Source organism: Columba livia, chromosome W, assembly GCF_036013475.1.
Source record: "Columba livia isolate bColLiv1 breed racing homer chromosome W, bColLiv1.pat.W.v2, whole genome shotgun sequence".
NCBI classification, from domain to species: Eukaryota; Metazoa; Chordata; class Aves; order Columbiformes; family Columbidae; genus Columba; species Columba livia.
Window position 1 is genome coordinate 19,599,249 of NC_088641.1, and position 27,885 is coordinate 19,627,133.

Genomic DNA, 27,885 nt, shown 5'->3' on the forward strand with positions numbered 1-27,885 from the left:
GGAAAGAAGTGAAAATGCAGTAGCGTACTGTAAATGTGCCTAATAAAGACAACGTATTTCCAGTGAGCTATATTTGTTTTTAATCAAAGTATTTGTGTAAGCAGAAACTACAGTCTAAATCTAAAGCTCAAAAGAAAAAAAAAGGGCACAGCTCATTCAGGCAACTAGGCTAGGCTTGTAAACTATTTAATCTAGGAGTCTATTCTTCTTTTCAGCATCATGCAATCCCCCCATTGACCCTGATGAATCTTACACTGTCAGAAAAACAGAATTCTGAGTCAAAGTTTGTTTGCCTCTCCTTTTACAGCATCTTCTTTCAAATCCACAGGCGTAAGTGAACCTCCTCCTTTCCTTAAAAAAACTGAAAACAACATACCAGTCCCTCTTTTATAGAAGACGACAGGGGAAGAGAGGGGCAAGGAGAGGGTACGCTTTAACCTATAGAATGTGTGGGGCTGAAGAAGATATGGAGAGTGACATGAACTGTGAATGCTTAGCAACTACATTTCTAAACTGAACTGCCCCTAAAACAAGTAGAAGCCCCGACATCCATTTCCATAGGGGAAGAACTGCTTCCATGTGGTTAAAAAACTTCATACAGTATCAGGGAAGTAGAGGTTTCAATAAGTGATCATCCAGTATGAGAGATGAAAGTGAACTGGCTCTTTGCTTTATGATCCATTAAGGGATCTAAGCATGTAGAAAAAAAAAAGGAAAAAAAAAAAAATTGCCCAAATCAGTACGCCCTCAAATCATACTTAATTTAAATAGACAAAAGGGATCAAGGAGTTCAGCTCTAGGCCTAAGTGAAAGTAATGCAAGCTGTTTTATTAACAAACAGATAAAACCATATGGAAATGGCCTGATGAGTCAGTACAACTCAGCAGCTGAAGGAGATCTCCACAGCTTTCATATGATGAGTGCCTGAGACAACAAAGTGTACAGCTGAAGCTGCTGGCAGCAGTGAGCAGCTCTCTGGAGCTGGTGGTGGGAAGCATTAAACAGGGTGGAACAGAAACAGAGGCACTTGGCACTTCACACAGGTCACTGGCAGTTTAAGTGATCACTTCCACACACACACCCAGGAGCAGGCAGGCATGATGGCCAGCAGAGGAATCCTGATAGCCAGGTCTGACCAAGGGAGCCCCAGAGGAGCTGGGGTTGCCCCAGGGAGCCATCAGTCCCATAGGCTGGGGCTGACAACCAGTATGGAGAGTCAACGGGAGAGGCTCCCCATAGCACCCTACAAACTAAGAGGTTACTGACAGGGTGCATGAGACATATTATGGGGGGCTAGGGAAGAGCGCTTCGGAACTGCCTGGGACTTATGATGGGTTGCTTAAGGGAAGAACCAAAGGTTGGGAAATGTGGTTTGAGGGGAACAAACCAGAGGTACAGGGGGATAAAAGAGGCTGGTGCTGTGTCAACAGGTCAGTACGCTTGTCTGGCCATGCCCTGTGCCCATTCAGTGCAGGCTGGCCTGTCATAAGCACCAAGATGGACTAGCTAGTGAGTAGGGTAGAAGGCTGGGGTGCCTAAATATGTATATATACAGCCCCCCCCTCCCCCCCCATATTGTGCCTACTGGGAAAACATGTTCAACCTCACTACCAGGTGGGCTTGGGGGCATGGAGCTGTGGCAGCCTTACCTCTGGCAGACTACCAGGGTCAGCAACTCCTAGCAGATACCATCTTTGCACAGGATTTACATAAATAATTATGAACTCCTCATCACAGTGTCACAGTATGTTTGGGATTGGAAGGGACCTCAAAAGATCATCTAGTCTAATCCCCCTGCTGGAGCAGGAACGCCTAGGTGAGGTCGCACAGGAACATGTCCAGGTGGGTTTTGAATGTCTCCAGAGAAGGAGACTCCACAGCCTCCCTGGGCAGCCTGTTCCAGTGCTCTGTCACCCTTACTGAGAAGAAGTTTTTTCTCAAATTGAAGTGGAACCTCTTGTGTTCCAGCTTGATCCCATTACCCCTTGTCCTATCATTGTTTGCCACCGAGAAGAGTCTGGCTCCATCCTCATGGCAGTCACCCTTTATATATTTATAAACATTAATAAGGTCACCTCATTTCATATCCAAACAGGAAGAACCAATATAACAACTAAAGAATGATTAAGGATATCCTAACTATAATCCTCACAGTTCATAAACTTCCAAAGACCAGTTATCATGGAAAAATATACAAAGCTTTCCAGATGGTTTACCTGTGCAAACTTGAAATCTGAGAGTAAATACTAACAAATCTAATAAAAAATGTAATGATGTAGAAACTGTACTAAAAGATCGACACTTCTACTGGGGAAAAATATTAACTCAGAAGTCACATTATCTTGCCAGAAAACAAGTCTGAGGTGATAAATACCGGTTTGTGGTTGCAGATTCAGAGCTTTACATTCAGCAGAGCCATAGGCATCTTTGAACAGCTGAGACTGACAAAAGCATGGCCCAGTGAAAACAAATGAGGATGAGTTCTGACTTTCTGCACCTGGAAACTTATCAACTCCTTTACATGGCTTTGAGCCTTATGTTTCCTGTTCCCTTTCTGCAAAATGCTATGAAAAGCCTATGTTTCTTACACATTGTATTGAAGTCTTACACTCCAAAATAAAATATGAAAAAATACAAAAAATTTAATTAAATATAACAAGGGAAAGTGTAGAGTATTGCATCTGGGTAGGAACAACCCCAGATTCCAGTATAAGTGGGGGAATGACCTATTAGAGAGCAGTGTAGGGGAAAGGGACCTGGGGATCCTGGTGGACAGCAGGATGACCATGAGCCAGCACTGTGCCCTTGTGTCCAGGAAGGCCAATGGCATCCTGGGGTGTATTACAAGGGGGATGGTTAGTAGGTCCAGAGAGGTTCTCCTTCCCCTCTACTCTGCCCTGGTGAGACCACGTCTGGAATATTGTGTCCAGTTCTGGGCCCCTCAGTTCAAGAAGGACAGGGAACTGCTGGAGAGAGTCCAGCGCAGGGCAACCAAGATGATCAAGGGAGTGGAGCATCTCCCGTGTGAGGAAAGGCTGAGGGAGCTGGGTCTCTTTAGCTTGGAGGAGACTGAGGGGTGACCTTATTAATGTTTACAAATATGTAAAGGGTGAGTGTCACGAGGATGGAGCCAGGCTCTTCTCGGTGACAACCAACAGTAGGACAAGGGGTAATGGGTTCAAACTGGAACACAAGAGGTTCCACTTAAATTTGAGAAGAAACTTCTTCTCAGTAAGGGTAACAGAACACTGGAACAGGCTGCCCAGGGGGGTTGTGGAGTCTCCTACTCTGGAGACATTCAAAACCTGCCTGGATGCCTTCCTGTGTAACCTCATCTAGGTGTTCTTGCTCTGGCAGGGGGATTGGACTAGATGATCTTTTGAGGTCCCTTCCAATCCCTAACATTCTGTGATTCTGTGATGAAGTAAGTTAGCAACCAAATTCTTAGATGGTAAACAGCAGCCTCCCCCAATACCAGCTGATAATTTTCTCAAACCAAGAGGCCAGCTCACAAATCAGTTCTCACTTTACTTTTCACCTGTGACAGAAGACTTCTCAAAAACTGCATGCAAAGCTGTGTATTGTAGTTTAGCCCCAGCCAGCATCTAAAACCACGTGCCACTCACTCACCCCTCCCCCGTCCTTGGTGAGATGAGGAGAATCAGAAAACAAAGGCAAAACTCGTGGGTTGGGATAAGAACAGTTTAACGGAACAGCGAAGAAAACACGAACAAACAGTAACAACAAGAACGAAAGTACCTACTAAGCAATGGACACACACTGCAAGTAGCAGTCCACCACGTGGCAACCCCCTCCCTCTCCCTCCCTTCCAAAGCGGGGGCTCTGAGCAGCAGCTCGCACCTAGTTCTCCCGTCGCCCCGGCCGCCGCTCGTGCCAAAATCACCCCCACCCCAAACCGCGGCTCGCACCTGAAATACAAAAGCACCAAACCGCGTGGTCGAGAGGGAATCGAGTGCATCCCAGACTGCCCTGGTCCCGACCACCAGAGCGTGAGAGAGCGACTACACCCCCTGACCTGTCCCCCTTGTAACTAAGCAACCTTATAACCTTACATGGCATCGAATACCCTCCTTTGGCTGGGTCTGGGTGCTGACAGTGTAGAAATTAATCCTATCTTGACCAGCCCAGCACACTGTGATATGTCAAAGCCTCCACATGCATAACATCCCTGGTTGCATCCAACAGAGCTGGCAAGTGAGCCCTGTCCTGGCAGCCCCATCATGCCACTGCAGGGTGGGCTGAGGCAGCCTTTGCAAAAGGGCCTGGGACAATCAACCTCTGACAAGTTTCTGCCCCAGTTTCTTCCAAACACCGAGACTCAGCCCAGCAGACTGGAACAGCCCTCAAGTCAGCCATGTCATACAACTGCCAAAGTGGGAGCCACATCTGAGCTGTTTGTGAATTCTGGGCAGCTCAAGCTGGTCACTACTTGCTGTGACTTGCCAGCAGTTTCAAATAAAAGAAGATCTGTGTAAGGAGATGCAAGCAGGATCAGACCTTTTGACTGGTAAATCAATTGACATACAGTTTGTTTGAAGATCAACATTTCTCTAATGTTTGTTGCAAAGTAAAAATATCTTTTCTTGATGACTCATTTTCCCCACTAAAGAATGTCTGTGGGTGGAAGAAAAGAGCTGAAGTAATTCTATTTTTTTTTTCCTGCAGTCACTCTTGTAGCTGTTCTAAACTCCAGCATGAAATAGAAATGAAGCACTTGAAAGTTGTTTCCAGCAAGTGAACTGAACAATACTATTTTGTTACCTCTTTTGTAATCATTTTTATCTAGATGCATATTATATTCAAATAATTTCAGCACTGTTATGCTCACCCTCAGAATATGATCTTCCAAACAGAGAGGCAGAAGTGGGGTTTTTATTGCATCCATCAAATGGATGTTGCATTTTTTGCAAAAACTTCTTTGCTATTAGCGTTGTGAGTCCAGTCATTCTTTAGTTAAGTTAGGAATTAATTAATTTAATGAGAATATATTTATCCCATAGGATAAACAATAGCCTCCAAACAATAGCCTCTCGGAGTAAGGAGTGCCTCAGGAAACCTCTGCAACATCACTGGATTCTGAAACTCTACAGAGCTTGGCAAGGGCTTTCTGCCTCCTGTTCCAGCACCCTCCTACTAAACTACAAGTGAAGATGATAACATAATCCCTTTTGTTATAGATGACAAAAGATGTGGGATATTAACACCTAGAATCAGGAGAAGTAGGTGATCCCAGCATCCTCATAGGGAAGAAACAATTTTCATACACTCAGAAGCTGGGCAGAAAACAGCCTACAGATTCTGGAACCAGTGTGCCCAAACCAGAAACAGCAAGGAGTGTGGGAAGATTTATCATAAAAGGAGATTTCCTCACCTCCTTCTCCTTCCCTTGAGCAAGCTGACTCACAGTTCCTCGGTAGCACAGGCACAGAGTCTTTCTCAGCAATGGCAAAGCATACATACTGGAATGGCTGTAATGGAATTCCAGTGGGTTGAAAGGGGATGACAGAAAAAGTGGGGTTTTTTGAAAGGTAGGAAGATAGGAAGAGTTAGTTTCAAGAGGGATCAGAAAGCTCTCATGCTGGTTTGACTGAAAGCGAGTTAATTCTCTTCATGCAGTTAGAAACCTTTCTTTTTTGTAGCTAGCACAGTTGTTGTTTGGATTTAGTTTGAGAACAACAGAGTTACTGTTTTTCTTCAAGTAACTTTCCAGTGGTTTTGAGTTGGAACAAAGAGAATGTAAGAGCTTGCTGTTACCTTAGTTGTTGTTGTCTGGGAGCCAAGGACTTTTCTGAGCTCTCTGCCCAGACATGTGAAGCAACTAGGAAGGGGGGCATAGATGGGGCATGTAACAAGCAGTTCCGAGAAATGTCACGAACGAGGGGAGCGCGTGTGAGTGTGTGTGCGTGTACCCTGGAAGATGGGACAGAAGAAAAGCAGGCCTTCTGGTCCCATGGGTGGGGAGCAAGAGAAACTCCCAGGATAGTCCATTAGGATTAATGATTAAATATTGGGATGATTACCCCTCTAGACGGGGTAAGAGTAAAATAAAAATGATACACTATTGCATGGAGGTTTGGGGTGGTAAGGAAATTCGTAAGGACCATTTGTTTTGGCCAGTATTTGGGTCCTTTGAGGATTTGATTTGCCAAGCCTTGAATCTTTATGTTAACTCAAAAGAACCATTTAGTCAAGAGGAGAGTGATTATGCGCGCTCATGGATAGGGTCAGAAACTAGGATTAACTTGTATCCGTTAAAAGAAAAGGGGGATGAGAAGCACGATAAACGAAGAAATAAGCGGCATAAGGAAGAGATTCCCGTAACTCCCCCACCTTATGTGCCACCACCACTACCCCCGGTGCCGGCCCCTAGCCCAAATGCTCCACCACTAGTACCGAACCTGGAGGAAGCGGACCCTAGTCAACCCACAGGACCCGTCACCCGTAGTAAAACTAGACAGCAGCAGTATCAGGTGACGGGACATTTATATCCGTTGTGAGAAATTGCAATGGGATATGTGGCAGTGACCCTCAATTCTGGAGACGTTAGAGATTTTAAAAAGGAAATGGGGAGTCTTTTAGAAGACCCGCTGGGAGTAGCGGAGCGGGTTGACCAATTTTTAGGGCCCAACGTATACACTTGGGATGAGTTACAATCGATAATAAGAATATTGTTCATTGCAGAAGAGAGGGGAATGATCCGTAGGGCTGGTATGTGGATTTGGGATGAACAGCATCAACAGGGTCCTGCAGCTGACACTAAATGGCCGCTGCAAAGGCCCGACTGGAATAACCAGGACCCGTTACACAGGGGTCATATGCAAGATCTGCGGACTATATTAGTCCAGGGTATTAGAGAATCTGTGCCAAGGGGGCAGAACATTGGAAAGGTGTTTAGTGAACACCAGAAAAAAAAAAAAAGATGAAACGCCCACAGAATGGCTAGAACGTCTTAGAAAGAATTTACAGTTATACTCGGGATTAGATCCCAGCACCCCTGTAGGGGAGGCGTTGCTAAAGACGCAATTCGTAGCAAAATCTTGGATAGATATTCGGAAGAAACTGGAAAAACTTGAGAATTGGCAAAATCGTGGATTAGATGAACTACTAAGGGAAGCTCAGAAAAGTGTATGTCAGGAGAGAGGATGAAAAAGAGCGGAGGACTGTACGAATGATGGTTGCAGCAGTCAGAGAAGGTACAGCTCAGAAATCCAAGGATCAAAGGGCAGAGTATAAGGGGCCTAGTCCTAAGACAAGACCCCTTAATAGCGAGACTACAATAGAACGGGGTGAGCTAATAGAATGTTTTTACTGTGGAAAGAAAGGGCACATTAAGTGGAACTGTAGGAAGAAAATGGCGGATGAGAGAATGTTTAAAGTGGAATAGGGGTGTCAGGGGCTCTTTTTGCTGGGGACCCAAAAAGGAGCAGAGCCTTTGATAAAATTGAAAGTGGGCCCCCAGCAGCAAGAAATTGAATTTCTTGTCGATTCCGGGGCAGAGCGATCTACCATACAAGCCTTGCCCAGGGGATGCAAAATATCCTCAGACACCATGCAAGTGATTGGGGCAAAAGGGGAGCCATTTCGTGTTCCCGTTGTAAAGGGGGTAATTATCGAAACTGACTCCAAAATAGGAGTGGGAAATTTGCTTTTAGTTCCAGAAGCTGAATATAATCTCTTGGGGCGGGATTTAATAATTGAATTGGGTGTTAATTTAGAAGTAACGGGGAAAGAAATTCGGATAAGATTATGTCCTCTCAGGGTGGAAGATGAAAATAAAATTAATCCTGAAGTATGGTATACAGAAGACTCAGTAGGGAAGCTGGACATAACACCCTTTAAAGTTAAAATTTCTAGTCCAGAAATACCCGTTCGTGTAAAACAATATCCAGTATCCAAAGAGGGCCGAAGGGGATTAAAACCAGAAATAGAAAGATTACTAGAAAAAGGCCTACTCGAGCCCTGCATGTCTCCCTTTAAAATGGAGACTAGTACATGACCTGAGGGAGGTGAATAAAAGAACCGTGAGTCGATTCCCTGTAGTGGCCAACCCATATACCCTTCTGAGTCAACTAGGTCCGAATGATCAATGGTATAGTGTTATAGATTTAAAGGATGCCTTTTGGGCTTGCCCGCTTGATGAAGAGAGCCGAGGCTATTTTGCCTTTGCGATGGACTGTGCTTCCCCAGGGGTTTACGGAGTCACCTAACTTGTTCGGGCAAGCTTTAGAACAAATTCTGCAGGGATACGAGTGCAGTCCAGAAGTGGTACTAGTGCAATATGTAGATGATCTCTTGTTAGCAGGGCAAGACGAAGAAGTGGTTAGACAAGAAAGTATTAAATTATTAAAATTCCTTAGTCTACAGGGGCTCAAAGTGTCAAAGACTAAACTCCAGTTTGTTGAGCAAGAAGTCAAATATCTAGGACACTATTTAAGCAGGGGGGCCAAATATTTGGACCCAGAAAGAGTAAGTGGGATCTTGTCATTGCCAGCCCCAAAGTCTAAACGACAGATAAGACAAATATTAGGACTAACTGGATACTGTAGACAATGGATCAAAAATTATACAAAGTAGGTAAAATTTTTGTATGAAAAATTAACACAGGAAAAATTGGTACAGTGGACGGAACAAGAAGAGGAACAATTTGATTGCATAAAGAAAGAGCTGATAAGTGCCCCTGTGTTGAGCTTGCCAGATGATACGGAAACCATTTTATTTGTTCACTAATATAGATGCAGGGACTGCATACGGGGTCTTGGCACAAGAATGGGCTGGACATAAAAAAAAATGGTAGTTTATTTATCTAAATTGCTAGACCTCGTTAGCAGGAGTTGGCCAACATGCCTACAAGCAATAGTATCAGCTGCATTACTAGTAGAAGAAGCACAGAAAATAACATTTGGAGGAGAATTGTATGTTTTGACACCTCATAATATACGAGGGGTTTTGCAACAGAAATCTGATAAATGGATAACAGATTCTAGGTTGTTAAAATACGAAAGTATTTTAATTGAATCCCCTAAATTAACCCTAGAAATTACTTCCTTGCAGAACCCTGCACAGTTCTTATATGGGAAATCTAGCAAACAATTAACACATGATTGTTTGCAAACAATTGAAGAGCAAAAATAAACAACAAATAAGGAAACGAGTTCCCGGCGGAAGGGAACTCACATACCGGCCATTCTCAAGAATACAGATTGATTTTACAGAGTTACCAAAGGTCGGGCGATACCGCTATTTATTGGTGCTTGTAGACCATCTCCCGCACTTTGTGGAGGCATTTCCAACAACTAGGGCCACTGCTCGTACGGTAGCAAAAATATTGTTAGAAGAAATAATTCCCCGATATGGAATAACTGAAGCTATCGATTCCAACCGGGGCTCACATTTTTCATCAAACATTATTACAGAGGCCTTCCAAGCACTAGGTACCAATTGGCAATATCATACTCCATGGCATCCACAAAGTTCAGGAAGAGTAGAACGAATGAATGGAGAGATAAAGAAACAACTCTCAAAACTAATGATAGAAACCAAAATGTCATGGGTAAAGTGCTTGCCCTTAGCACTATTAAACATACGAACGCAGCCGAGAACAGACCTCGGGATCTCACCTTTCGAGATGTTATATGGTATGCCTTATGATTTAAAAATACCACAGGACCACAAAGAAATAAAGGATTTCCAAATAAGGAGTTATCTAATACAGTTATTAAAGCGAAGAAAATACCTTTGGGAAAAAGGGTTGGTGGTACAGCGTCCACCTCTGGACATAAAAATACATACCCTAGAACCTGGAGATAAGGTACTCATAAAAACATGGAAAGAAACATCATTAACCCCTCGATGGGAGGTGGTTGCATTGCCTAGACGGTATTCCCCTTCGAGGGACTTGTGATCAGTGTTATTCGATTGAATGAGAAATTACTGAATTGGCATTAGAACTTAAAGCCTTACGAGGAGAAATTGAGGTCAAAGGCCCTAGTTGGGGGAACAAATACTGGAACGAGTTTGTTCCCACCCTAATGAGCCGACTCCCCTGAAATTACAAGTGTGTTGCTGAACCACTGTAAAGAAATAACGTGCCATTCCCCCTTGGTAAAAAGCTGCAACTGGGAAGCTTACAAGCGACGGTGCAGTCGCCGGAAACATTCGGGGCCTCCTGAAGAATATTCTTGCTGCCGAGAAGATGGTTTACCCCGTGGCTCGAAGCGACCGAGTCGACGGGCAAGGCAGAGGAATAACACAAAGTGGGGGTAAAAATCCAAATGGAATGATGCAGCAGTATTGGCAGAGCTACCACAGTGCTAGGCAGCACAACAAATTGCAAAATCAAAGCACGCCGAACCTGGGCAAATGCAACCCCCCCCACCTGGTATACTGTACTAACATTATTGTTGATGACAAATAATGGAGAGACGGCACATCGACCATATAAATGGACCCTGATCCAAGTAGAAGAAAAGCCAGGTAATCACAGAGAATACTACTGTAGGATCTCCAAGATTTGACGTAAATCCTTGTAATTATCTTTGATAGAGCCATGTGGTTTGGGGATCAGATATCGGGAACCAGGAAAGGATCGGGGAGGGCTCATAAAGATACAGAAGGAGCCTGCACCCGTGGAGAAAGCTCAGCCAATAGGTCCCAATATAATAATAACCGAAGAATTGGATAATAATAATAAGACTAAAACAGATAGCTTTGGAGCCACACAAGGCTATAATGTTAATGAAAATTCACTTTGGGCTCACACCTTGTGTCTCCACGGATTACATAAAACGATTAAGCGAGTTTTGCGTCCAGGTGGTAGTAATTCCTAAAATTACTTATCACCCAAAAGGATATGAGGAAATCGTGGCAACACACCACTTGGCCAAAAGAGAACCAATTACTGCTATAACTGTAGGCACCCTAATAGCCCTCAGTGCGGTGGGTGCAGGAACAGGTATCGCCTCAATAGTGAATCAGAACCACCAATTTGCAGCGCTAAGAGTGGCTGTTGATGAAGACCTGTTAAGGATAGAGCAATCTATAAGCGCATTAGAAAAATCGGTAAGATCTCTGTCTGAAGTAGTCTTACAGAACCGAAGAGGTTTAGACCTATTATTTCTTAAAGAGGGAGAATTATGTGCGGCTTTAAGGGAAGAGTGTTGTGTATATGCCGATCACACAGGACCAGTAAGAGACACAACGAATAAACTACGAGAAAAAAAATAGAAAAACGAAAAAAAAAAAAAAAAAAAAGAATATGAATCTCGGCAGAGCTGGTATGAGAACTGGTTCAGACAATCACCCTGGCTTACAACCCTCCTATCCACTATAGCGGGACCACTGATTCTTTTAATCCTAGTATTAACATTCGGACCATGTATCTTAAAGTAATAGAGATCGTGAAAGGCAGGCTAGAAGCCGCTCACTTGATGTTGATTAAAGCAAAATATGAGAAATTGCATGATCAAAATGACACCGAATTATTAGTATTAAGTGGTCAAGAGTTGCAACGCTTTAACGAACAAAATAAGTAACAAAATAGAAAAGGGGGAAATTGTAACAAGCAGTTCCGAGAAATGTTTGTTCATTAAAGCTCCTGAAGATGTTTGTTTGAGGTCTGAGAAGCGTTTGTATGCTTACTTGCTTTGTTCTGCTTGAGGTATTTACCTAATAAGTAACCAAAGTAAGGCGATCGAAACTGGCTACACAGCAGTCAACGCCCACCACAATACGAGCCTTCAATATGAGTGGAAAGTTACACCCAGAAGCTGTGGACCAGAGATGGACTATAAAAAACCCAGTAAACTGCATTAGCGGTGTGCGCGTGCCGCAAGGGAGACTGAGGTCTCTAGGCCGCACCCAGCGCTGTCTTTGCTTATTGCTTGATTAAAAATAAAACTTTTGTCACTTACAAGACTAAGTCAAAATTTATTACGGGGCAGACCTTGACTGACATCCAGACTGATCAATAAGAATATTCCATGCCATTAGCATCATGCTTCATATTTAATGAGAGTTGGGTTTTTCTGGCTAGTCGACAGAGACCGAGACCCATTCTGGTTTCTGTTCTGTTTTGGTTGAGTTTCGTTCAGGAGTTCTTTTAGTTTGGCCTTTTGCCATCCTGCTGTTTTGCAGTAGGCCTCTGGGCCTTTCTGACTTTTTCCCTCTTCCCCTGGTATCATCTGTTCAGGACCAGGGTGCTCTCTTCCCAGGACTGGCTACTTGGCACAAACGGAGTTTGTGAGGAATTGCATTGAGTATCTTTTACTTTATATTCTATTTTCCATTTTATATATATTATAATTACTAGTGGTATATTAGTATTTTTTTTTTATTCTGTTCAGCTGTGTTTATCTCAATCCACAAGTTTCCCTTTCAATTTTCTCCCCTATTTGGGCTGGGAGTAGGGGGAGTGAGTGAGTGGCTATCATGGTTTTGAATTGCTAGCTCAGGTTAAACCACGTCATCTCATCAGGTGGTAAGCAGCAGCAGGTACCTCTTGTCCTCCAGTATCTCTTTCCTCCAGCATCTCTTTCCTCCAGCAGAGAGATGGGGACTCCAGCTAACACTTTGTCTGCAACCCAAAGAGCCACTCTGCTTCCCATGCACTGAGCATTCATTCTGCCCTTATCCTTGTCTGCCCCCCCGCCTGCTGCAGAGGGGAGAGGCTGAGGCTGGCCAAGCAGGAGGCCAATACACTTTGTTCCTTGCCACCATGGAAGAAGAAAGCATTTAAAAGAATAAACTTTTCTGCTTGGAAAAGGAAGCTGAGGAACTCTCTCTGTACAGGAGGTGATCAAAATGCAGATTGCCGCAACAAGTCCTACACTTTGTACATAAAGATAACTCAAGAGTTGCTTTAGCTTAAGAGGGAAGGCATTTATGGTCATTTTCAGCGACATATGAATATATATTAATTTAAATGGAGTTGTCTCTTGTTATTTTGAGACCATTTTCTCAAATGCTTTACTGTATTGCTGTGACAGATGCACTCGACCCCTCTGGCAACCAAACCAGCAGCAGTTTGGTGCAGACTCCAAAGGAGGTAAAGGCCTGAGCTGTAGCCAGACCAAGAACTCCTTTTAGGAAACCCACAAGGAAGCAGAAGGGCACACTGAACACCAATAAGTTCTGGGTACAAAGAGTCTCGTGCATACCTTTGCCACTGTATGCAATTTGACTATGAACCAACCACTTTATTCCATAAATATGACAGCCTGGATGAGCCTACTTTGAGCTCTCCCTGCTACATAAGCGTGGCTCTAAGACAATGATCTTTCACTACTCACAGATCACTGGATGAGCCCAATTTAAATTTTATATTAATCGTTTAGCACACCTCAATGAGGATCAGAGCTTTCAATATGACAGTCGATGGCTCTTTAGCACCCATTGTGGCTGTCCTCACATATGCACCAGGGTTAGATGCCAACTGTCAAGTCCCCCCCACCCCGGGGCATGGTGACTCCTCACTTACACCTCGCCCCCTCCCCCTCCCCCAGCTGAGGGAGCAGGAATAGCAGGAACCCAGTCAAAAGACTCAGGCTGAGTCCTCAGCCAACAAGGTGCCCCAGGCCCAGATAAGCTTCTGAACCGTGCTTGTAATTACCCCAGCCATGTCCGACCAGACTATAAAATGGGGCCCCGTCAAAGACCCCCCCTTGAGTGGTCTTCTTGGAGCAGCACAACTGTGAATGGAGCCTTCCCCTTAGATTAGGGATACCATCTAAGGAGACTTCCTAGGATTGAGAGCCCTCACCTTCTCCTTGGTGAGTGATTATTTCTTCTGGATATATCCTTGAGTGAGCCCTTGCCCCCTACGTCTGGGTAAGTGATTATTTCTTCTGAGTACCCTTGAGTGGCTTCTCTTTTGAGAGAGTGCATGCATGCTGTGGATCATCGTTCTCATGTGCTCATATGGTAATAATATCCCCAACTGGTATATTGAACTTCTGTTTATTAAATGTTGCTGGAGTGCTAAATGATTTTGGATTACCCTGTCCCATACTTGAATTGGTTTCTGTCATTTGGTTTCGGTCTGTCATTTGGTTTAGGTTCTGAATTAAAGTTGATTTAAGCTTACATTTGCCTAGAGTAGTTTTGGGATGCCTCTATGATAGACCCAAAGGTGGGTAGCACCAAATGGATTCAATAATATTTGTATGATGTGATGATGAAAAAAAAAAAAGAAAACAACAGAGGCTCAAGCACTACCAAACTGCAAAACAGTGCATCAAAAGAGACACTAAGGTTTTCTTTTCACTGGATTTCCAATTCAGTTATGATTCTCTTGAAACCTGCTGACACAGTCAAAGAACTAACAGCTGTTGTATATGGATGGTTATTTCTCTTGGTGAACCTTTTCACTTCTGAAGTCTTGACACATGCAGGTGCTATGCCAGGAAAATCTAGTAAAGAGAAGCTGCCAAATTAATCTATACTGTGATTAAGTTACAAAAGACATACCCATCATTAACCAATTGACATGATAAATGCTTTCTGACCACCTGCAAAATAAGGGGATATTTTTCAAGTTTTAGATCCTTCTGCATGACAAGAGGGAGACAGAAGATTAAGTGATACATTGTTTAGAAGCAGAGTACTTAGTTTATATTTAACTAATAATTAAGTGATGTATTGTAAGTAAGAAACTAAACAATTATAGCTAACATCACCAATTATTTCTTAGTATAGATGTACTTTATGTCAAAATTTTCAAAAATTGTAATAATTATGTGAATATGCTTATAAGCATCCAGTCTTTGGAGCACTTATGGAGGATGATCGCTGTCCTGGTGTTGTGAACCCGCCCCCCCTGTTTTGGGCTGAAGCGGGGCGGGGGGCGGGAAGCAATGGAAGGAACTGGCCCAAGTCATGTGGCCACGAACTGACCAATAGGGGTATTCCATCCTATTCACGATTTCCTGCATATAAAAGCAGAGCACGTGGACTGGCTTGCTCTCTTTTTTTGCATTGGCTGCTCGGCGCATGGGTTCTTTTTCATCGGACTGCTTTCCTTCATTCTGCTGTTCCTGGAAGCAAGGGTCTTGTGCTGTTTTCGGTTCAACTGTGGGATCCTGCTGGACTTCAGGACTGGTTTTACAATATTTGTTTCTGTGTTATTTTTCTCTGTGTTCGTTTTCCTAGTCTTAGTAAACGTTTTCAAGTTTCCCAATTCTCTTTTCCTTTACTTTTCTCTTTTCCTGTCCTCCCCAAATCCTAGTGAGAAGGAGGGGGAAGGAGAGAAGGGGCGGGGGCCTGAAGGGGGAAGGGGGAAAAAGGGTGAAGGGAAACCATCTGCCACGGTTTTGATTGTCTCCCCACGATCAAACCACGACAATTGCCAGTGTTCCCCTGTGCTATCAGAAAAAGAATGCCACTTAACATTATAATTGTTAAGTTTATTTCTCCGTTTCACTAGTATGAGTTACTATTCTGTATTGACCCCAGTGAAGAAACTACCCTAGATGTATCTTCCAGGATATAGCCACAATAAATAGAGTACATTCACCATGTAAGTCTAGAGTCATAAACATGGGCTGTATGCTGACCACATCTGTCCAAGTCTGTGGTACAGAAATAACGGCAAAACACAGATCATCTGCCAAACAAGAGACAACTGTTTTTTTAAGATCTATAGAACTTCAGAGAGCTCAGGTTTCACTGGACCATTGTCCAAGAAAAATGTCTTCACTCAGGATTCAAATTCCATGTTACTCATGAGTAGCCATAACTCATCTAAAATATTTGCAGGCTTATCAATCTCTCCTTACTTGTGAGCCTCCAAATTACTGAAGAACACAAGATTTGTCCTCACATGGCTTAAAGATTCATCTGTCTGTCAAGGTATTGTATTATACTTTATTTTTTTAATGCACAAGTCAGAACAGAGCCCTCAAGCAAAATATGAAACATGTGAAAATTCTTATGTCAGAGGGCTTTTCAGTCCATTCATGCCTGTGACAGATTGCAATTCCCCCTCCTCTGCAGCACGGCACGTCTCCCTCTTCCTCTGCTATTTGAGGATAACAGCTTCTTTTGTCTGGCCCAGAGCACCCTGGCTCCTGGGACATTAGAAGAAGGGAGTGCCAAGGCACACTGGGCCGCGCCCAGTGTGGGGGATGTTTGAGGGCTTCAGGGGCACCCACACTCAGTGTGGGGGGTGCAGAGAAGCTTATACAATGCCTACAGTCAGGTCTGATCAGATAACAAAACGGGACTCTCGTCGAGACTCCGCCCATTGCCGCGGGTCTCTTGGAGCACGAGCTTAGCCACTGCCGCCGAGAGCCCCCCTCCCCGGGATGGAGACTCCGCTTGCCTCGCCGCCACGGGTGTAAGTAAAACTTCTCGCAGGATTGCGAGTATATTTTCTTTCCGTGCACATTTGCACAAGTACTTTATTTCCTCGCACAATCGCGAGTGGCCGCCGAGAGCCCCTCGCACAATCGCGAGTATATTTTCCTCCCGTGCTTCCACATAAGCACGTGTAGGATTCCGTGCACATTTGCACGTGTAAAATAACTCTCGCAGGACTGCGAGCGTATTATAAATTTACTCTCGCGGAATCGCGAGTGCACACTTTCCATACTCACTGCGAGTACGTGTATCTCTATAAAAATAATCCCACACCGTGCTTAGGCAAGTGTGTACTCCTCCAGGACTCGGGGACGGCTCCGGCATTGTTTTGGTGAAGCCACGTGCATGCACACTGTGGACCTCCTGTTGTATTAGTGGCTGCCCCCTCAATAATTTCCTCCACTGATATCCGAACCTGTATTTAAGTCACTTTTGGAGTGCTAAAACCCTGTGCCTCGCTGGTCTAATAAAAGTTGTTTTTGGACCTTGTGGTCCCCTAAATTGACCGGTGGGTTGCCTCCGTGACAATGCCCTAGACCCTAACACAAACAAGAATGGAGAATGGTTTCTTTCTCTTTCCCTCAGTTTCAAACTGGTCTAGTTGACAATCTTGTACTTTCAGAGATATCTCATTACCTCCTTTGCAGAGATAAACTTTTCACCCTTGGCACTTTATTTAGATATGTTGAGGTCAGAAGTCTGGCAGAAATATCTTTGCTGATACATATTTCACAATGAACAATATGAGAAACAGAAAGGAAACAAAAGGCACTGGAATAAAAATAGAACAATGGCAAACATGACACACAATTCTATAGGGGCCTCGGAGATTATTTTTAATATTAAAAGAAAAAAATACTTGTCCCTCTCCCCCAGTATAAAGTATTTTTTTTAGATTAAGTGCAACACTTGGCCAACTGAGCTCTCCCAGGTTACTCAGAGGGGGCCTCTGCCACCCTCAACCAGGAGATAGAAGAATACTTGTTTTCCACATTCCCACCTCATCTAATTCTCACGACTGAGCAGCCTGAAAAAATACTATTCATATTCCATGCCAACTTGCTTCTCTATCCTGTAGAAAAATCTAAGCAACAATAAATTAAGGACTGTTTTTAACTTAAAAATGTGTATGTTACTATATTTTCAGCATGCAAATAAAATCTGGCTGCATTAATTTGACAGTTTCTAAAATCTAAATTTCAAATATAAAATAACGCTAGGAAAGCATCATTGCCCATGAAAATAGAAGCCTGCTGATTTTGTGGAAAGCTAAGATTTCCAAAGCATTTTCATTATAATTTATGTTTACAATTTTAAAGTGCACATTTGTTTATGAAAGCAATTAAAAGACTTTTGGTAAGGATTCCTGCATTTTAAATTACATTGCTTTAAAATTACTGAAGGGATAATTTTGTTTCTCTTTGTTCTGTTCTTTTAATCACTTACTGATGTACAGACTTTAAGGAGCCATCGAAGGAGGAATGTTGTTTTCACAACTATGGATCTGAGGCCTGACCCAGCAGGTGGGGACTGAGGGACATCGGGCTATCGGACCTTGAATGTAAAACAAAGCCTCTTTGCACTAATCCGGGAATGAAAACTGATTCCTGTGGTTAAACTGGGGGGAAGGTTAGCCAGAGAGCCAAGAAACCATACCTTAAATGGAAATAAATAAATAAGGGAAGGGTTGTTAGAACTGGAGTAGTGAGAGAGGTAAACTGAGGCAGGACATACAGGAAGCATCAGGTAGTCTGTGAACCTTGTACCCAACCAATGGGGAACAGGGGAGGGAATTTGCGGCTGGGATTAGGGTAATATAAACAGTGGCTTTTGCCCTGTTCCGTGTGCCTACCATTTGGTAGAACACCTGGTCTTGCAAAATCATTAATAAAATATGCTTTGCTGAGAGATCCTGCCTGAGCCTATTATATTGGCAAGATAATTGTTTCTTACACAGACAAACTAATTTGGTGAGACAGTCAAACCCTCCATCCTCCCTCTCCCCAAGACATCTTTCTTCCTGATTTGCCTATCAGATTCTCTTCCTTCTTCCCAATTTTCTTTTGCATTTTATTTTCTCACCTTACCTTCACATCCATTTCTCCTCTCTTGCTCTGCATAGAGCTCTAAAAGGGCTACAGTTCATTATGCTAAATAGAAATGGTTTAAAAATTAAACATTTATTTAAACATTGAAAATCATGTATCCACTAAACCAAAAAATTTCATGAGATGCATATGCTTCCTACAGATGAGTTTTCAATCAAAATGGTAAATATCTTCCAACTGAAATATTTTATATGGTCTCAGTGCATCTTGGAAATTGTAGTTGAGGAACTTTGTGTCTCTGTGTCCTCATCAGATTAAGTATCCCATATTTAACACAGTGGCAGACCCTCTTGCACATGATACATCACCTAAAGCAAATAACCAAACAACCAAACAACCACACATTTCATTGCAAAGATGTAATAAAAGGAACTACAGAAGGAAAACAGGAGTGGAAGCTCCATGGGAGCTAATGTGCAAAATGTCTTGGGCGAAATAAGTTTACACTGGGGCAACTTTGCTGCATTGAGCTGCCAGGTAAGACAAGCATAAAGGACATAGGAACAGCCCAGGGGTCACCAGGAACAGTAATGTGTGGGGGACTACGGTGGGTCCGTGGATTCCCTGACGGAGGGCATGGGAACAGAAATTAGCCTTGAAGATATTAAGGCCTACCTGTGAGAAAGATGGGAGTAAAGGAGTATCCGGAGATGTTAAGGATGTACCCGTGAGAGAGAAGGGAGTAGAAGAGTAACATTGATGATAGCAAAAGTAGCCAATGAGATGTTACTGCTGTAACTTGTAACCAATAGTGAAGAGGCACATGAACTGGTAAAACTGTATAAAAATGCACTTGTGGCAATAAATGGCATCTACTGCTTTCATCCTGGAAGAACTTGGTCTATGTCTTTTGTCCATCTCAACCACGACAGTAATGTTTGTTTGTTTTGTAATTTCCTTGCCAGTAACACCATAAGGAAGAAAAGAAATAACATTAAGCCAGTATCTAAGATGATATGTTTACAAACTTTTACAATTAGACAATTTATTATGAAAAATTACTTTAACTGAATTTAATTATGAACAGCTTAAATTAATTACTTGTACAACATTAACTCAGGAGTAGGGCTCCCTGTGCCTTTCACAGATATATATTACAAGAGTACCTATCCAAGCAAAGCTATAATCTCATTTCAGTCAAGATCTCATACTACAGAAACACACAAATACACAGCAAAACTGGACTAAACCTCATGGATTTAAATGTGAGATGCTGCATGTAAGCAGGGAGGGAATGTCCATATCAGGACTTTGAAAATATATAATGCATAAGATGATGTGACTTTTCTGACTTTAATGTAGGTTCACCTGTATGTGTTGGACAGATGACTGACCTAGACCTTCCAATTATTCTCCTGCCCAGTAAGGTGGATGACCTGATGGAGACAGCCATAAAAGTCAGCAGTGAGACCCTATGCTCTGGCAGGAGGCACTAAGATGATCTTTTCAAACCACTGATAAATCCTCACCACAGTAATTAATACCTTAGGAGACTAAACAGTGAAACAAGTGTAGTAGCTTTCAGTGAATATTTCTATACATAATAAAAACTGCTATGCAACAAGGACCAGTTCTCCCCAAATCCTTAGTAGATGCTGATGACTGAGAAATAAGGTAGGTGTACAGCAAAGAAAGTTTGAACTAAGTTGTCAGGAAGGCCTAGTACCACTCCTCAGTTTATTCAGTCCTTCTAAAACTTATCTCAGCACCATTTCTACCAAGGACTTCTTTGTCTCTTGGTGGGAGAGAAACACAAACTTCAGCTGTAAATTGTACTTCACTACTAAAATCCTCCATGGGCTATACTTCCAAGTATTATATTTACTAAAAAACACTAAAAGGGATGAGATGCATAAGCCTCATTAGAGAATACAGAGACTTCTGTATTGTTAATATTCTCCCTCTTTTCTCCATTCATATTAGGACAAAGAATTAACAATTCCCATCTAAGTGTCAGTGGTAATAAACAATAAAAAAATAATAGCAATTCTGGTGTGAGCACAGGAAACACTGCAACCTGAGGGTATAGAAGGTATATTTATATCCTGGTTTTGTTTAAAACAAGACCAGTTCTCTTTTAGTGAATTTTCCTTTCAGTTAAGTTCTTCTAAATAACTGCACTTTTCTGAACTTGGCTCTATGGTTTTTTAGACACTGTTCGCTCTGGAGCTGATAACAGTAGCAACGGTATGCAGAAGAGGCCCAGGTTTAGACTTATTGCTATGGCAGCCAACGTTACTGATAAATTTTGCACGTCCCATAAGTGAGAGTGGCGTATTTGCAAGGAGGGGCAGACAGAAGAGGTGACTAAAATTGACCAACTAAGTATTCCATCCCATAAACGTCATACACCCTGTAAAAGCAGGAGATCATGAGGGTCTCGTTCTTTTCGACCATGGCCAGCACCTGAAGAGGACCCTGACAATTCTGCCTGCGATCCAAGGCCTAGTTCCAGACTCTGCATCCCTGAATCCAGTTCCAGTTTACTGTGGAGCCCAGCCCAGAACTTCTGGGTGCCTGCCCTAAAGCCGCTGCCAGCTCCACCGCAGGTCGCCACTGCACTACGCTGGGAAATTCAATATTGGTTTTGTATATTTTGTATTATTTTCTCTATTTATTAGTAGCATTAGTAAAGCCTTTTAAACTTTTCCAACTTGTCTCTTTCCCTTTTCCTCCTATTACCTTTCCTAGTGGGGAGGGCCGAGGGTTAACAGAGAGCATCTGCCATAGTTTATTGTCACCCCGCAATAAATGGTGACAATTTATTATTCCCTTGAGACTTGCCACATAGGCTATATTGGTCAAGTAAGGAAATAGCACAACCCCAAATCCCACTCTCCCCATAATGACTAAATTATAATATTAGTGCAAAGCTATTAAAGCCATTTAATATAATCCTCCTAGAGTTCCAAATAAGTTTCACATTTTGCCTAATTACAAATACACTAAAATGGATCCTAGATAAATTATTGTTTAGGTTACTTTGGAGTCTGTTAATTAGCAGAACCCCTACCTTCTCCACACATTACTAAAATTCCTTTCTGAATTAATCTTTTTACAAAATATGCTGGAAATATATTATTGACACAAACACAAGCATATACTGTGTCAACAGTGCTAAATTATCTTAATTACATAGCAATGCAGAACTGAAACAAAACCTACAGCACTGCATCATTTATTATGGCATGCCAGGCTAAATGGCCCTACTTCAGTCTAGAAATCATAGATTTCAAAGAGAAGAGCATCTATTGATGTAATACAGGAATCTGAAAGGCTTACACAAAAAGAGAGATTTTAACTCCTTGCTTTCTTTAGAGTGCAAAGAGGGGAAGTTTATTTTCTTTTCTCTGAGGAAAACAGAAGAGCTGAAGAGAGAATGCACAAAGAAAAACAGCTTATTTTGATAATTCACTGTGCTGGATCAGTCAAGATGGGGTTAATTTCTACTCTGCCAGGACATCCGGGTATTGTATACCATATCCAGTCTCTCTCTGGGGCCTGGGGGGTTTCCGGTTACGGGATGAGGCTGAGCCAGGAGACAGGTGACATGGCATGGAGTGGTTCTGCTCGGCTCCGGCAGGGATCACGCGGTTCCAGTGGACCACGTTTTTTGTTTGGTTGGTTTTGGTTTTTTGTTGTTGGTGGTGGTTGGTGGGGTTTTTTTTGTTTGTGTGTTTGTTTTTCTTTTAATTCTCCTCTCCATCCCACCGAGGGCAGGGGAGGGGTGAGTGACCTGCACGTGGTTCTAGCTGCCAGCTGGGGGAACCAGGGCTAAACTATGACATTCACCCTTCACACAGTCAAATATCACAGAATGAAATAACCAAAACCAGAAGGCAAAAATATGAGAGAGTAAATGTAAGAAAGAATAAAATGTGATATTAATGGAAGAGTTATATTAAATAAAATAGCCTTCACATCAATTCCACCTACTAGAGCAGAAGCATTGGTTCCAGGCAAACACCTAAAGCTAGGTGGAATACATCTGTGTCTGTGTGAAGAAACCCTACAAACTTTGAAGACATTCATTGAGAAATGAAGGCATACCCTTGCACAAAGAAGTACACATACGAAATAAATCTTGGCTGAGGGCCCAGTCTGCAGCTCATAGATTGCTGTGGCTCTAGCGAATAATGCAAGAACTAGCTTATGCCATTCCTCAATATGCAAAGTAGAAGCAAACATAAAACTATTGTTAGATTTATTACATATAGCATATCAGGTGCAAGTAAAAAATACACAACAATGAAAAAAAATGGTGCTGGAGCTTTTATCTTTTTAGCCTCAGGGAAAAAAATGTACTTCTACAATTACAGGCTGGAAAGTTGGGCGGGGGATAACCTAATGAAATTTAACAAGGGAAAGTGTAGAGTCCTGCATCTGGGCAGGAACAACCCCAGGGAACCCAGTATAGGTTGGGAAATTACATATTAGAGAGCAGTGCAGAGGAAAGGGACCTGGGGGTCCTGGTGGACAACAGGATGACCATGAGCCAGCACTGTGCCCTTGTGGCCAGGAAGGCCAATGGCATCCTTGGGTGTATTACAAGGGGAGTGGTTAGTAGGTCGAGAGAGGTCCTCCTTCCCCTCTACTCCGCCCTGGTGAGACCACATCTGGAATATTGTGTCCAGTTCTGGGCCCCTCAGTTCCAGAAGGACAGGGAACTGCTGGAGAGGGTCCAGCGTAGGGCAACCAAGATGATTAAGGGAGTGGAGCACCTTCCTTATGAAGAAAGGCTGAGGGAGCTGGGTCTCTAGTTTGGAGAAGAGGAGACTAAGGGGTGACCTTATTAATGTTTATAAATATATAAAGGGTGAGTGCCATGAGGATGGAGCCAGACTCTTCTCGGTGGCAAACAATGATAGGACAAGGGGTAATGGGATCAAGCTGGAACACAAGAGGTTCCGCTTAAATTTGAGAAAAAACTTCTTCTCAATGAGGGTGACAGAGCACTGGAACAGGCTGCCCAGGGAGGTTGTGGAGTCTCCTTCTCTGGAGACATTCAAAACCCGCCTGGATGTGTTCCTGTGCAACCTCACCTAGGCGTTCCTGCTCCAGCAGGGGGACTGGACTAGATGATCTTTTGAGGTCCCTTCCAATCCCAAACATACTGTGATACTGTGATACTTTTGAGCTATATCTATATGGCATGTATTGAGGCTCTCCACCAAGGTCAGAACACCAACTACATGAAATATAAAACATCCGTATATATTTGCACCTTCTTTAATTTTATCCTAATATTTCCATTTTTTTATATATATTAAAGAAAAAGAAAGTGACAGCTATCCCATTAATCATTTGGACAAATTTTCTAGATACAATTTTTATCAGCAGAACCCAATGCAACATACGCTTGCATTAAAGTACTTCTTCACACACCTTTCCTCCCACCTCTACCATATGTGAATCTACAACTTATCAAACTATTTTAAACTGTTAAAATGGAACAGCCAAGTCCAACCAATGAGATTGTTAGACAATACTGGAGAACACCAAGTTCCTTAATTTAGGCTACTGTCTGATGCTAAGAACAGATGAGTGTGACAGATGCACTTGACCCACCCCCCCAGCAACCAAAGCAGCATGTGAAAAATGCAGTTGTGATTCGTGCTGAGGAGATGTTTAATGTTTACAGATATAACCAAATGAGGCACGGGCTCTGAACTTGGAAAAAGGAAAAGGTGATTAAGTTCTACGTAAAAAGTTATGAAACTTGTTTATGAAGTTATACTGATAGAGGGAACTAACATTTTAAGGGTTAACCAACCACATAATAAGGCCTACTAACGAACTAACACTTTAAGCCACATAATGAATATCTAGTTTAGAGCTGTATGTAACCAGTTGTGCTAAGAAAAAAACAGAACCTCATTGAATGCCGAGATAAAAAGTTTTACAGCACCAGCTGTAAACTTGAGGAGACAAGATAGCGAAGATTTACAGCAAAAAGGGGGCGCCAGTCTGGATTCGCTTGACTTGGCAGCTTAGATTCCAGCCAAGTCATCAGAATCACAGAATGTTAGGGATTGGAAGGGACCTCAAAAGATCATCTAGTCCAATCCCCCTGCCAGAGCATGAACACCTAGATGAGTTTACACAGGAAGGCATCCAGGCAGGTCTTGAATGCCTTCAGAGTAGAAGACTCCACAACCTCCCGGGGCAGCCTGTTCCAGTGTCTGTCACCCTCACTGAGAAGAAGTTTCTTCTCAAATTTAAGTGGAACCTTTTGTGTTCCAGTTTGTACCCATTACCCCTTGTCCTATCATTGGTTGCCACCGAGAAGAACCTGGCTCCATCCTCGTGACACTCACCCTTAATATATCTATAAAAATTAATGAGGTCACCCCTCAGTCTCCTCTTTTCCAAGCTAAAGAGCCCCAGCTCCCTCAGCCTTTCCTCATACAGGAAATGCTCCACTCCCTTAATCATCTTTGCTGCCCTACGCTGGACTCTCTCCAGTAGTTCCCTGTCCTTCTTGAACTGAGGGGCCCAGAACTGGACACAATATTCTAGATGGGGTCTCACCAGGACAGAGTACAGGGGAAGGAGAACCTCTCTTGACCTACTAACCACCCCCCTTCTAATACACCCCAGGATGCCATTGGCCTTCCTGGCCACAAGGGCACAGTGCTGGCTCATGGTCATCCTGCTGTCCACCAGGATCCCCAGGTCCCTTTCCCCTACACTGCTCTCTAATAGGTCATTCCCCAACTTATACTGGAACATGGGGTTGTTCCTACCCAGATGCAAGACTCTACAATTGCCCTTATTATATTTCATTAAATTTTTCCCTGCCCAACTCTCCAGTCTGTCCAAGTCTTGCTGGATGGCAGCACAGCCTTCTGGCTTATTAGCCACTCCTCCCAGCTTCGTGTCATCAGCAAACTTGCTGATAGTACACTCTATTCCCTCATCCAAATCATTGATGAGTATATTGAATAATACAGGCCCCAGTACTGACCCTTAAGGCATTTCACTAGATACAGGCCTCCAACTAGACTCCGCACCATTGACCGCGACTCCCTGGCTTCTTCCCTTCAGCCAGTTTGCAGTCCACCTCACTACCTGGTCATTCAGACTGCACTCCCTCAGTTTAGCTGTAAGGATGCTGTGGGAAACTGTGTCAAATGCCTTACTTAAGTCAAGGTAGACCACATCCACCGCTCTGCCATCACCTATCCACCTCATTATGTCCTCATAAAAGGCTATGAGGTTGGTCAAGCTCGACTTCCCCTTGGTGAAGCCATGTTGACTGCCCCTAATGATCCTCTTATCCCTGATATGCCTTGAGATGGCACCAAGGATAAGTCGTTTCATCAGTTTCCCAGGGATGGAGGTGCAGCTGACTGGTCTATAGTTACGCAGGTCTTCCTTCTTGCCTTTTTTGAAGACTGGAGTGACATTTGCTTTCCTCCAGTCTTGAGGCACCTCTCCCATTTCCCAAAACTTGGCAAAGATGATGGAGAGTGGTCCAGCAATGACCTCAGCCAGCTCCCTCAGCACCCACGGGTGCATCCCATCTGGACCCATGGATTTATAGATGTCCAGATTGCCTAATTGCTCCCTAACCCAGTCCTCATCAACTAAGGCAGACTCCTCCATTGTCCTGCCTTCCTCTGGGGCCTCAGCGGTACGGGGCTCCTCAGGACAGCCTCCGGCAGAGTAGACAGAGACAAAGAAGGCATTCAGTAACTCTGCCTTCTCTGTATCTTCTGTCACCAGGGCACCCACCTCGTTCATCAGTGGGCGTACATTGCCTCTGATGTTAGTTTTATCTGCCACATATTGGAAAAAGCTCTTTCTGTTGTCCTTGACCCCTCTCGCCAGATTTAATTCTAAGGAGGCCTTAGCTTTCCTAGTTGTCTCCCTACATCCTCTGACAACAGCCTTATATTCTTCCCAAGTGGCCAGCCCCTCCTTCCATGATCTATAAACTCTCCTCTTCCACTTGAGTTTGCCCAGTAGTTCCCTGTTTAACCAAGCAGGTCTGCTGGCTCCCTTCCTTGACTTCCTACGTGTTGGGATGCTCTGATCTTGTGCCTGGTAGAAGCAGTCCCTGAACACTAACCAACTATCTTGGGCCCCTTTACCTTCAAGCAGCCTTGCCCATGGAATTTCCCTTAGCATTTGCCTGAAAAGGCCAAAGTTTGCCTTGCTGAAATCCAGGGTTGCAATTCTGCTTGCTATCCTGCTCCTACCACATGAGATCCTGAACTCAACCATTTCATGGTTGTTGCAACCAAGGCAGCCCTCAACCTTTACTGCTTCAACCAGACCCTCCTTGTTAGTGAGGATGAGATCCAGCAATGCACCTCTTCTAGGCTCCTCCACCCTCTGCATCATGAAGTTATCATCAAGGCACTGGAGGAACCTACTAGACTGCAGCTGGCCAGCCGAGTAGTCCTTCCAGCAAACATCAGGGAAGTTAAAATCCCCCACCACAACCAGGGCCTGTGACTGTGAGGCTGCTCTCAGCTGTCAGTAGAAGGCCTCATCAACTTCCTCACCCTGATCTGGTGGCCTGTAATAGATGCCCACAACAGTATCACCCTTGCCAGCCTGCCCCTTAACTTTCACCCACAGACTCTCAACTTGCTCCTCATCCCTGCCTGGACAATACTCAATACATTGTAGTTGCTCTTTCACATAAATTTGTTGAAATCTGAAACCGTATGTTGTAAAGTTCTGCTCACATTCACCAAACTTGTATCTACTTAACGAAAACAAAAGCATCTACAGACCATCATGGACACCTGCAAGATAAGGCCTGTTTTGTACTTTGCTGAACAAAATAGGATTCATTCAGACAAAACAACACCTTTAATGCTGGCATGAAGCAGCTATGAACTATAAACAATGTCTACAGCTCAACAAAACAAGGGCCTGTCTGAGGTCAGTGAAAGGATCCAATGAGAAGCAAGAAGACCCCAGACTCACATACTGCTTTTGGACTGAATCATGGTGTGAGGGGTGGGTAAATAGTCTGTAAGGGTATAAAAACCCAGGGATTTCAATGCTCAGCTGGGACCTCTGCAAAAGCACCCAGCTCAAGTGGATCCTGCTGCTGTACTACTCCATTAAATTATTTATTTCTGTGAAATTTGATGCTTGAGAGCTTGCTTTGAGAGACCCAGGATACAGATTTCAAAGCGACCTGACACCACACCCCTAGAGGGGAGGTAAGGGGGTTGAGATGCAGCATGATGAAACTTTGAAATCCTAGCCAAGTGATATAAAGAATTGGGTGTGTACATATAATCCTTTGGCCATAAATACATATAATCCCTTACCTGTTCTCCCTTACCCTCTATGTCTCTTAGACATGAACTGCTGATCAAGTCTGGGGCTAAGTTTGGATCCAGCCACACCTAGACTCCTCTTTGAGAAGGAAATTAAA

At 43.4% G+C, this 27,885-nt stretch overlaps 1 protein-coding gene and 1 long non-coding RNA gene across 2 annotated transcripts in view; one reads left to right on the forward strand and one right to left on the reverse strand.

Moving 5' to 3' along the window:
* LOC135577170 (protein mono-ADP-ribosyltransferase PARP8-like) overlaps positions 1–27,885 on the reverse strand; it is a 231,120-nt gene that overhangs the window by 155,204 nt on the left and 48,031 nt on the right. The window lies entirely within an intron of this gene.
* Positions 14,976–19,317, forward strand: LOC135577169 (uncharacterized). The gene is made up of 3 exons (XR_010468745.1): positions 14,976–15,114; positions 15,772–15,864; positions 17,831–19,317. It is a non-coding gene; the product is annotated as an uncharacterized LOC135577169 (long non-coding RNA).